We start from the raw sequence: 10,932 nt of genomic DNA, 5'->3' as shown, positions 1-10,932 counted from the left end.
GAGATAAAAGAGGTGCATTTTAAGTATTTTGCCAATGGGTAGTAAATGTTTTTACGTACAGTATCGTCGTTGTGTATTTGTTTTCTGTTGGTACTTTTGATACATTTATAATTGTGTGCTCTTTGATTATCTGCATATTTGTAGAATTTTCTGGGATGAAAAGTGTTTAACTGCTACTATAGTGGTGATACGATGATGTAGGGCGGCAGGTAGCTTAGTGGGTAAGAGCGTTGTGCCAGTAACCGAAAGGTCGCTGGTTCTAATCCCCGAGCCGACTAGGTGAAAAATCTTTCGATGTGCCCTTGAGCAAGGCACTTAACCCTAATTGCTCCTGTAAGTCGCTCTGGATAAGAGCGTCTGCTAAATGACAAAAAAAAAAAAAAAAAAAAATGTAGGCTACTCTTTATTTTAGACCATTCATTTTGAGTGTTGAGTTCACAGAGCATCCGTTTAATGGGTTCCAGTATAGAGGAACTGCTGAGTTCAACTATCTTACTGAAGGCAGTTTAAGACCATATAAAGTCAATGATGACTGAGGAGAGAAGACACAGTTAGTTGGAGAGACAGTGGTCGGATACAAGACAGGAAGTTGGTGAAGTATGTCGACATGACGGCAGAATGGTGTTAACATCTACTAGTCACTGTTTCTCTGCATATTTTGTGCAGTTACCAGAATAATAATATTATCTATTTTAACTTTATATCTATTTAGAAGTTATTGTGTCAGTTTTATGTTGAGTTTTAAACAAGACAAACAATTTAGGCTGATTTTAATATTGTTAATTCATACAAATAAAAACTTAACATTCAACTTCAATTAAATCTTCTGGATTTTATTGGTCCAACCTTTTACATATCTAATTTAAATTGATTAAATTGAGATTTTGTGTCACTGGCCTACACACAATACCCCATAATGTGGAATTATGTTTTAAAACATTTTTACAAGTCAATAAGTATTCAACCCCTTTCCTCAACCCCTTTCTTATGGCAAGCCTAAATTCTTTCCGGAGTAAAGATTTGCTTAACAAGTCACATAATAAGTTGCATGCACTCACTCTCTGTGCAATAATAGTGTTTAACATGATTTTTGAATGACTACCTCATCTCTGTACCCCACACATACAATTATCTTAAAGGTCCCTCAGTAGAGCAGCGAATTTTAAACAGATTCAACCACAAAGACCATGGAGCTTTTCCAATGCCTCGCAAAAAAGGGCACCAATGGTAGATTGGTAAAAAGAAAACAAATCTGACATTTCATATCCCTTTGAGCATGGTGAAGTGATTAATTACACTTTTGCACATGCAAAACGCAAGAGGAAAACCTGTGTAGCTCCTCCAGTGACAGGCATGAGGCAAGAGGTCTTGATTTGAATACAGGGCTTTAATGCTGGTCAACCCATGAGAACTCATTGCTGCTTATCACACAGAGGTGCTAAACATCCTTTTAAATGTCCTTTATCTTCTTCTGTATACTTTCTTTGTAAGTATGCACTTAAACACGATAACAGTGGAAAAATAATTCGCTTTTTTTTGCGGTAAAGTTTCCTCGGTGCGTCGCTAAAGGCGCTCGGGTGACAACACTCGGGCGGAACCAATAATTAGTTCCGTCTTGCTGTAAACGTACAATTCAGAAGAAATTAAATAATAAAAAGTGCAAATACATGAAATAACTAAAGTGCTAATACATGAAATAAACTGGCGACAGAGGCAGTTACACTCCCACCAAATCACAAGTGATTTCTTAAAACTTGGAGACAAACCTACTGCATGAATAAATTAAATGAAACTCTGTCCTAATAAACAACTAATAAACTGTGTGTGAGTGTATGATAGAACAATCAGTCTCCTTCTAGCAATGTAACTGTTTTCTGAATGGGTCTCTCCAGGTAAACAGGTTTGGCTGTACGCTTTCCTCTTCCATCCAGGGAGGAGTCACTGATGAGTAACTTGAGTCTCCTCACTCTTTCATCACTTCCAGGATACACCTCGATGACTCTTGCTAGCTTCCATTGGTTTCGTGGTGTGGCAGCATCTTGTAACAGAACAATGTCACCGACCTTTGCATTTCTGCGATCTTTGGTCCAATTCTGTCTGTGTTGGAGATTCAGGAGATACTTCTTTTTCCATCGTACCCAAAAGTTGTTGGTTAAGAGTTGAACTCTGCGCCATCTTTTGCGGAGGTAGAGATCCTCCTTGACAAACTTTCCAGGAGGAGGGAGAATGATTGTGGATTTTCTTTGACAACCACTCTGAACTGCAGCTCATCAGAAGTTACACACCACTGTACTCCTAGTGCTCTTTCCATGTGTGGTTCTCCCAACATCATGGTCAGGTCCTTGACGGCTTTAGCACACTCTTCCTCAGGAATTGTGGCTAAGACTTCTTTGCTGTTGGAGATGAACTTGTGCAATCGAAGTTTGCCTGTGCGACAAAGCTCTCTTGCTTCCTTCACTAGTTGGATTGCTTGGTTTTCAGATTCTACACTTGCCAATCCATCATCGACGTAGAAGTTCTTCTGGATGAACCTGATGGTTTCTTCTCTAAAGCGTCCTTGTCCTTGAGCGGCAAGGTGCTTCAGGCCATAGTTAGCACATCCAGGTGATGAAGCTGCACCGAACAAGTGGACCTTCATTCGATAGATGGAGGGCTGGGCTTTAAGATCTCCATCCTTCCACCACAAGAATCTGAGGTAATCTTGGTCCTCTGGCTTAACATGGAACTGGTGGAACATACGTTCTATGTCACACATAACTGCCACACGACCCTTTCTGAACCGACATAAAACTCCCACCAAGGTGTTTGTTAACTCTGGGCCAGTCAGGAGATGGTCATTCAAGGCTGTCCCTTGAAACCTTACAGAGCAGTCAAAAACGACACGGATCTTACCGGGCTTTTGGGGATGATACACCCCATGGTGGGGGATGTACCACGCTGGGGTCTTGCTAATATCCTCTTCAGGGACAAGCTCGGCGTCTCCACAAGCTATTGTCTCATCCATAAAGGTCTTATAGTCTCTGCAGTACTGCTCATTTCCCTTTAACTTCTTCTCCAGACATCTGAGACGGTGGATGCTACATACCTTGTTATCTGGTAAGTTTGGTCTTCCTTTCTTGAAGGGAAGTGGCATTTCATAGTGCCCATCATCCTTGAGTCTGATGCCACTCTCCATAATTGACATGAACTGGAGATCCTCTTGAGAAAGGTGTTCATCTTCTGAAGCCCTTTCTACAAAATCAGATTCCAACACCTTGATGACGTCTGTTGGAAGGACTACTTCTTTGATCTGTGCTCTACAGACATAGTTCACTTCGTTTGGGAGATTTGGAAGAACTGATGTCACTTGCTTCACAATGACTTGATGGCTTATTCCAAAGGCATCTCCAAAGTCAAGACATGGGTTGCCATAGCCGACTACACTCCAACCCAAGTCTGTTCTCTGAGCAAAGGGCTCATTTTCTTCTCCAGCAACCACTTGTCTTGGTACAAGAGCTTGAGGACAGTTGTAGCCAATTAGTAGGCCGATGTCACAGCTCTGCAGAGGAGCAATTTCATCTGCAATGTGCTCAAGATGAGACCATGCCTTGGCAGTCTCTGGTGTGGGAATATGATCTCTGTTTGCAGGGATGAATTCTCTTGAGTAAGTTACTGGCAGGTAGATTATCTTATCGGAGTAGTATCCTCTTATTTGTAGATCAGTCAGCCTTCTGCTAGGCACCACTGTATTTCTTGAAGCCATTGTGGAGAGCTTTAACTGGACTGGTTCATTTTTAGTGTGAAGCACCTTTGCTGTCTCTTCAAGGATGAAGGTCGTGTCACTCTGTGTATCTAGAAGAGCGTACACAAGAACTTCATGATTTGGCTTACTTGTAGTGGACAACCACACAGGAATGACTGAGGATGTATGGGTGCCTTTAACATTCTGGATAACTCTGTTAGATGTTACCTCGCGTGGTGGTTTTGTCACCCTCTCTTGTGAACGATCTGTCGTTCCTTCTCTTGACTTGTCACTCTCCATTTCTCCATCAGTCCTTGTTGACATTCCTCTTTCTTTGCTGCGATTATCGTGTAGGCAGGTTGGATGTCCTTTCTCACATGTATCACAGATCCTTCTATTTTCACACTCCTTTGAGCGATGGCCAGGCTTCAGACAGCCAAAGCACAACTTCATCCCTTGAACAAACTTGACTCGCTCAGAGATGGTTTTATTCATAAATTTCCAACACTTGTGTAGACTGTGACCTGACTTCTCACAAAAAACACAGCTTGTGGAGGAAGCTTTTTCATCTGTGTTAGTTGCTAGTACCTTTGCTCCGAGAGCTCTGTTCTTTAAAACCTTGATCTGCTCACCTTCAGCAGGTTTCAGAGCATGGAGAGATGTTATTGGGTTATTAGCAATCTTAGCTTCACGTGTGAGAAACTTTACAAACTGCTGGAAGCTTGGGAATGTGTGACTTTCTTCCTCCACTTCTATGACCTTTCTGTTCCATCTCGAGGTCAGCCAGTCTGGAAGCTTTGCAAGTAACTTCTGGTTCTCATTGCAGTCATTAAGTACTTCGAGGCCTCTGATGTGAGTCATAGCAGCCTCACAGCTCCGAAGAAAATCAGCAAACTCTTGAAGTTCGATACTGCCTTTGGAGCTTATCTTGGGCCATGCCTCCAGCTTATCTCTGAATGCTTTGGCTATGAGGAATGGATTTCCATATCTTTCCTCGAGAATCCTCCATGCTGCGTGATAGGCTGACTCTGAACCAAGCAGGAAGTAGCTCTCTATAGCCTTTTTAGCAGGTCCACCCACATACTTTCGCAAGTAATATATATTTTTTCTTCGGCTGGAATGTTTTTCCGATCAATGAGTGTCTGAAATGAAACCTTCCAGTCATTGAATCTGAGTGGGTCGCCATTGAATATTGTTGGTTCAGGTATAGGAAGACGACCTGCACTGATGGACTCTGCAAGTGCTCTAACAAGAGCTGCTGTGCTGTCACCCTGCTTTGAATGTGCCCGGTCTTGTGGTGAAGAATGGTGCTGCAACAGATTATTTTCATGTTTAACTTCTTCCTTTTCCTTCATACAGACACTTTGATGGAGTAGACTGCTTATTTCCTTATCTGAGCACTCACTCTGATCATACACTCGCTGACGTGCCTTAGCAGCCTTTAACCTTTTAACTGTCTCTAGTCGCTCCAGTTGTCTCCGCTTTGCATCTAGCACCTTTTGTCTCTCTGCAGCTTCAGCTTCAAGCCTTTCCAATTCCTCAATGCAACACTCTTGTTCTAGTAGTACTTCTAGAGTAGCTTCATTGGCAGCAACTTCAGCAGCGGCATCTTGTCTGCTAACAGAAATCCGACTTGAATGTCTGGAGCTGCTTTGAGCATGACAGGACTTAGTGCATTGGGATTTGATACTTATCTTGTCTGAGGCTACAGACTTGAATATAGACGATGTCGCCCTGTTGCCTCATTGTTCATCTCCTCCACCGTTATCTGCTGTCTCCAAACGATCTTTTACAGTTTGGATGATCTTCCTGGTTACTGCATCACAGGTGTCAATTCTGCGACGTGTGTCATGGTCAGGGTTGTCTATGCGCCTTAACTCATCATAAGCAATGTTCAGATTCTCTGAGGCAGCACTTATTTTGCTTATGTGTTCCTGTAGCAGGTTGTTTGAGCATTGTCCACTCAAAGCTTGCTTGGCGTCTTTAGCAATAGCCTTCCCCTCCTCATAGCTCACAGTGAAACGGTGAGCAAATCTTCTTATTTGCTCATTGTACAGTTCTTGGCCCTTTTCTGTTAACTTTCGGTCTCTTTGGCTTCTTCGTGGTTCTTGTGAGGAAGTGTGGTCATTAGCTCTTGTGCCTTTAGTAGCCTGTGGTTGCATGTCTATGCACTGCTGCTCTATACTTTCACCTACATTAACCAGCTTTCTCCCAGAGGTAAGACTAGGCTCTGACATTGTTACTTGGTGTACTTAAATTTGGGTTAAATCTAATTTGGCCTGTAGCTAAGTGATTCAGCTCCCATTAGCTATTCACATTTATACTATTTTTACCACTAATATTATTTTTTAGAACATATTCACATCTACTTCACACAAATCAATATCACGTTGTTCTATGAAATGCAAAATTCAGTCTCTTGGTTGTAGCTTAGTTAACACTTAAACATACACACAACTATACCGTATGAATATGAAGGCAAAAATGTGTCAGTCTCTTGTGGGAAATAGTTTAAGCTTCTTTGCATCAGCTGGATTCATGGTAAGGCGCCTGGATTCTTCTGTGGATGCTGCGGCTGTGTAAATGTCAGGAGCAGATGCACACTCTTGGATGTAGAGATGTCCCTTCTTGTCCATGGATCACGGCTCTTTGGTACTGTCTTCCTCGTCTACTCATGCAGAGCAGATGAGTTCTCACTGTAGCTCCTCCAGTGACAGGCATGAGGCAAGAGGTCTTGATTTGAATACAGGGCTTTAATGCTGGTCAACCCGTGAGAACTCATTGCTGCTTATCACACAGAGGTGCTAAACATCCTTTTAAATGTCCTTTATCTTCTTCTGTATACTTTCTTTGTAAGTATGCACTTAAACACGATAACAGTGGAAAAATAATTCGCTTTTTTTTGCGGTAAAGTTTCCTCGGTGCGTCGCTAAAGGCGCTCGGGTGACAACACTCGGGCGGAACCAATAATTAGTTCCGTCTTGCTGTAAACGTACAATTCAGAAGAAATTAAATAATAAAAAGTGCAAATACATGAAATAACTAAAGTGCTAATACATGAAATAAACTGGCGACAGAGGCAGTTACAACCTGGTTCAGTCTGCTTTTCAAAAGACACTGGGAGACAAATTCACATTTCAGCAGGACAATAACCTAAAACACAAGGCCAAATATACACCAGAGTTGCTTACTAAGACAACATTGAATGTTCCTAAGTGGCATTGTTACAGTTTCGATCGGCATGAAAATCTATTGCAAGACTTGAAAATGGCTGTCTAGCAATGATTAACAACCAAATTGAAAGAGCTTGAAGAATTGTTTTAAGAATGATGTGCAAATGTTGTACAATCCAGGTGTGCAAAGCTCTTAGAGACTTACCCAGAAAGACTCACAGCTGTAATCGCTGCAAAAAGTGCATTGACTCAAGGGTGTGAATGCTTAAGCAAATTAAATATTTCTGTATTTCATTTTCAATAAAACTCCAAACTTTTCTAAAAACATATTTTCACTTTGTTATTATGGGTTATTGTGTGTAAATGGGTGAGAAAACAAATACATAATCAATGTTTTATTCAGGCATTAACACAACAAAATGTGGAATAAGTCAAGGGGTATGAATACTTTCTGAAGGCCCTGAGTATACCAAACATTAGGAACACCTTCCTAATATTGAGTTGCACCCCCTTTTGCCTTCAGAACAGCCTCAATTCATCGGGGCATGGACTCAACAAGGTGTCGAAAGCGTTCCACAGAGTTGCTGGCCCATGTTGACTCCAATGCTTCCCACAGTTGTGTCAAGTTGGCTGGATGTCCTTTAGATGGAGGATCATTGTTGATACACACAGGAAACTGTTAAGTGCGAAAAAAACAACAGTGTTGCAGTTCTTGATACAAACCGGTGCGCCTTGCACCTACTACCACACGTCGTTCAAAGGCACTTACATTTTTGTGTCTTGCCCGATCACCCTATAAATGGCACACATACACAATCCATGTCTCAGTTGTCTCAAGGCTTAAAAATCCTTCTTGAACTTGTCTCCTCCCCTTCATATACACTGATTGAAGTGGATTAAACAAGTGACATCAATAAGGCATCATAGATTTAACCTGGATTCACCTTGTCAGTCTATGTCATGAAAAGCGCAGTAAGATACTGCTAAACGTTGGTTCTGATCTATCACCTAATACCTACTCATATATCCATTGACAGTGAGTGGTTGCCTGAACTGCATGCAGACAAGACGTTTCATTGTAATTTCATACATTTTACCCACATATAGGAGAAGCAGTTTCCACAAAACTGAAATTAGCTTGTTAGTCCCTTTTCTGTCAGTCTCACCATATCCCCATCCCCACCATATTGCAGCATCAGCATAGTGTAGTGTCCAATAGTCCATACTTTCTCTCTTCTCTCTCTGAATCATCTGGTCCCTCCACCTCTCAATTCCTGACCCTGTCCTCCAGAGCCTTCAGCTCTCCCTCCACCTGTTGGGGGAGGTTGGCTCTCAACTGCAGGGTAAAGTACGCCCTCGGCTCCTGGGTCTCCTTCTCCCAGAAGGCCTTGGGCAGGTCCAAGAGGGTTTTGTTCAGAAGGGATACAGCTTTTGTCAAAATTGCCTTTTACTTAGCGATTTGGGGTCCCGTTTCAAAAAGCTGTTGTCTTGTCCTAACCCCAAAAAGGGATTTACCCCTCCCCCCTCCCCCCACTTTGTGTTAAGAATCAGTCAGTGGGCAGCTGAGGCCCATTTCATTTGAAACTGGTGAAACATGGCTCAGGCCACCTCTGCAATGTCTCAAGTGACTGAAACAAATTGTGCAAAAGTAGAAGGTTTATTAGAAAATGTCAATGTTCATAGCACTTACAATGGGGAGAACAAGTATTTGATACACTGCCGATTTTGCAGGTTTTCCTACTTACAAAGCATGTAGAGGTCTGTAATTTTTTATCATAGGTACACTTCAACTGTGAGAGACGGAATCTAAAACAAAAATCCAGAAAATCACATTGTATGATTTTTAAGTAATTCATTTGCATTTTATTGCATGACATAAGTATTTGATCACCTACCAACCAGTAAGAATTCCGGCTCTCACAGACCTGTTAGTTTTTCTTTAAGAAGCCCTCCTGTTCTCCACTCATTACCTGTATTAACTGCACCTGTTTGAACTCGTTACCTGTATAAAAGACACCTGTCCACACACTCAATCAAACGGACTCCAACCTCTCCACAATGGCCAAGACCAGAGAGCTGTGTAAGGACATCAGGGATAAAATTGTAGACCTGCACAAGGCTGGGATGGGCTACAGGACAATAGGCAAGCAGCTTGGTGAGAAGGCAACAACTGTTGGCGCAATTATTAGAAAATGGAAGAAGTTCAAGATGACGGTCAATCACCCTCGGTCCGGGGCTCCATGCAAGATCTCACCTCGTGGGGCATCAATGATCATGAGGAAGGTGAGGGATCAGCCCAGAACTACACGGCAGGACCTGGTCAATGACCTGAAGAGAGCTGGGACCACAGTCTCAAAGAAAACCATTAGTAACACATTACGCCGTCATGGATTAAAATCCTGCAGCGCACGCAAGGTCCCCCTGCTCAAGCCAGCGCATGTCCAGGCCCGTCTGAAGTTTGCCAATGACCATCTGGATGATCCAGAGGAGGAATGGGAGAAGGTCATGTGGTCTGATGAGACAAAAATAGAGCTTTTTGGTCTAAACTCCACTCGCCGTGTTTGGAGGAAGAAGAAGGATGAGTACAACCCCAAGAACACCATCCCAACCGTGAAGCATGGAGGTGGAAACATCATTCTTTGGGGATGCTTTTCTGCAAAGGGGACAGGATGACTGCACCGTATTTAGGGGAGGATGGATGGGGCCATGTATCGCGAGATCTTGGCCAACAACCTCCATCCCTCAGTAAGAGCATTGAAGAGGTTGAGAGGTTGAGAGCTTCAAGTTCCTTGGTGTCCACATCACCAACGAACTATCATGGTCCAAACACACCAAGACAGTCGTGAAGAGGGCACGACAAAGCCTATTCCCCCTCAGGAGACTGAAAAGATTTGGCATGGGTCCTCAGATCCTCAAAAAATTATACAGCTGCACAATCGAGAGCATCCTGACTGGTTGCATCACCGCCTGGTATGGCAACTGCTTGGCCTCCGACCGCAAGGCACTACAGAGGGTAGTGCGTACGGCCCAGTACATCACTGGGGCCAAGCTTCCTGCCATCCAGGAACTCTATACCAGGCGGTGTCAGAGGAAGGCCCTCAAAATTGTCAAAGACTCCAGCCACCCTAGTCATAGACTGTTCTCCCTGCTACCGCACGGCAAGCGGTACCGGAGTGCAAAGTCTAGGTCCAAAAGACTTCTCAACAGCTTCTACCCCCAAGCCATAAGACTCCTGAACAGCTAATCATGGCTACCCGGACTATTTGCACTGCCCCCCCACCCCATCCTTTTTACGCTGCTGCAACTCTGTTAATTATTTATGCATAGTCACTTTAACTCTACCCACATGTACATATTACTTCAACTATCTCAACTAGCCGGTGCCCCCGCACATTGACTCTGCATCGGTACCCCCCTGTATATATAGCCTCCCTACTGTTATTTTATTTTACTTCTGCTCTTTTTTTCTCAACACTTTTTTTGTTGTTGTTTTATTTTTACTTTTTTTGTTAAAAATAAATGCACTGTTGGTTAAGGGCTGTAAGTAAGCATTTCACTGTAATGTCTGCACCTGTTGTATTCGGCGCATGTGACAAATAAAATTTGATTTGATTTGATAAGGAGTGGCTCCGTAAGAAGCATCTCAAGGTCCTGGAGTGGCCTAGCCAGTCTCCAGACCTGAACCCAATAGAAAATCTTTGGAGGGAGCTGAAAGTCCATATTGCCCAGCGACAGCCCCGAAACCTGAAGGATCTGGAGAAGGTCTGTATGGAGGAGTGGGCCAAAATCCCTGCTGCAGTGTGTGCAAACCTGGTCAAGACCTACAGGAAATGTATGATCTCTGTAATTGCAAACAAAGGTTTCTGTACCAAATATTAAGTTCTGCTTTTCTGATATATCAAATACTAAAATGCAAATGAATTACTTAAAAATCATACAATGTGATTTTCTGGATTTTTGTTTTAGATTCCGTCTCTCACAGTTGAAGTGTACCTATGATAAAAATTACAGACCTCTGCATGCTTTGTAAGTAGGAAA

The sequence above is a fragment of the Coregonus lavaretus genome (assembly GCF_964263955.1).
Source record: "Coregonus lavaretus genome assembly, chromosome: 34".
NCBI classification, from domain to species: domain Eukaryota; kingdom Metazoa; phylum Chordata; class Actinopteri; order Salmoniformes; family Salmonidae; genus Coregonus; species Coregonus lavaretus.
This window is presented reverse-complemented; position numbering follows the sequence as displayed.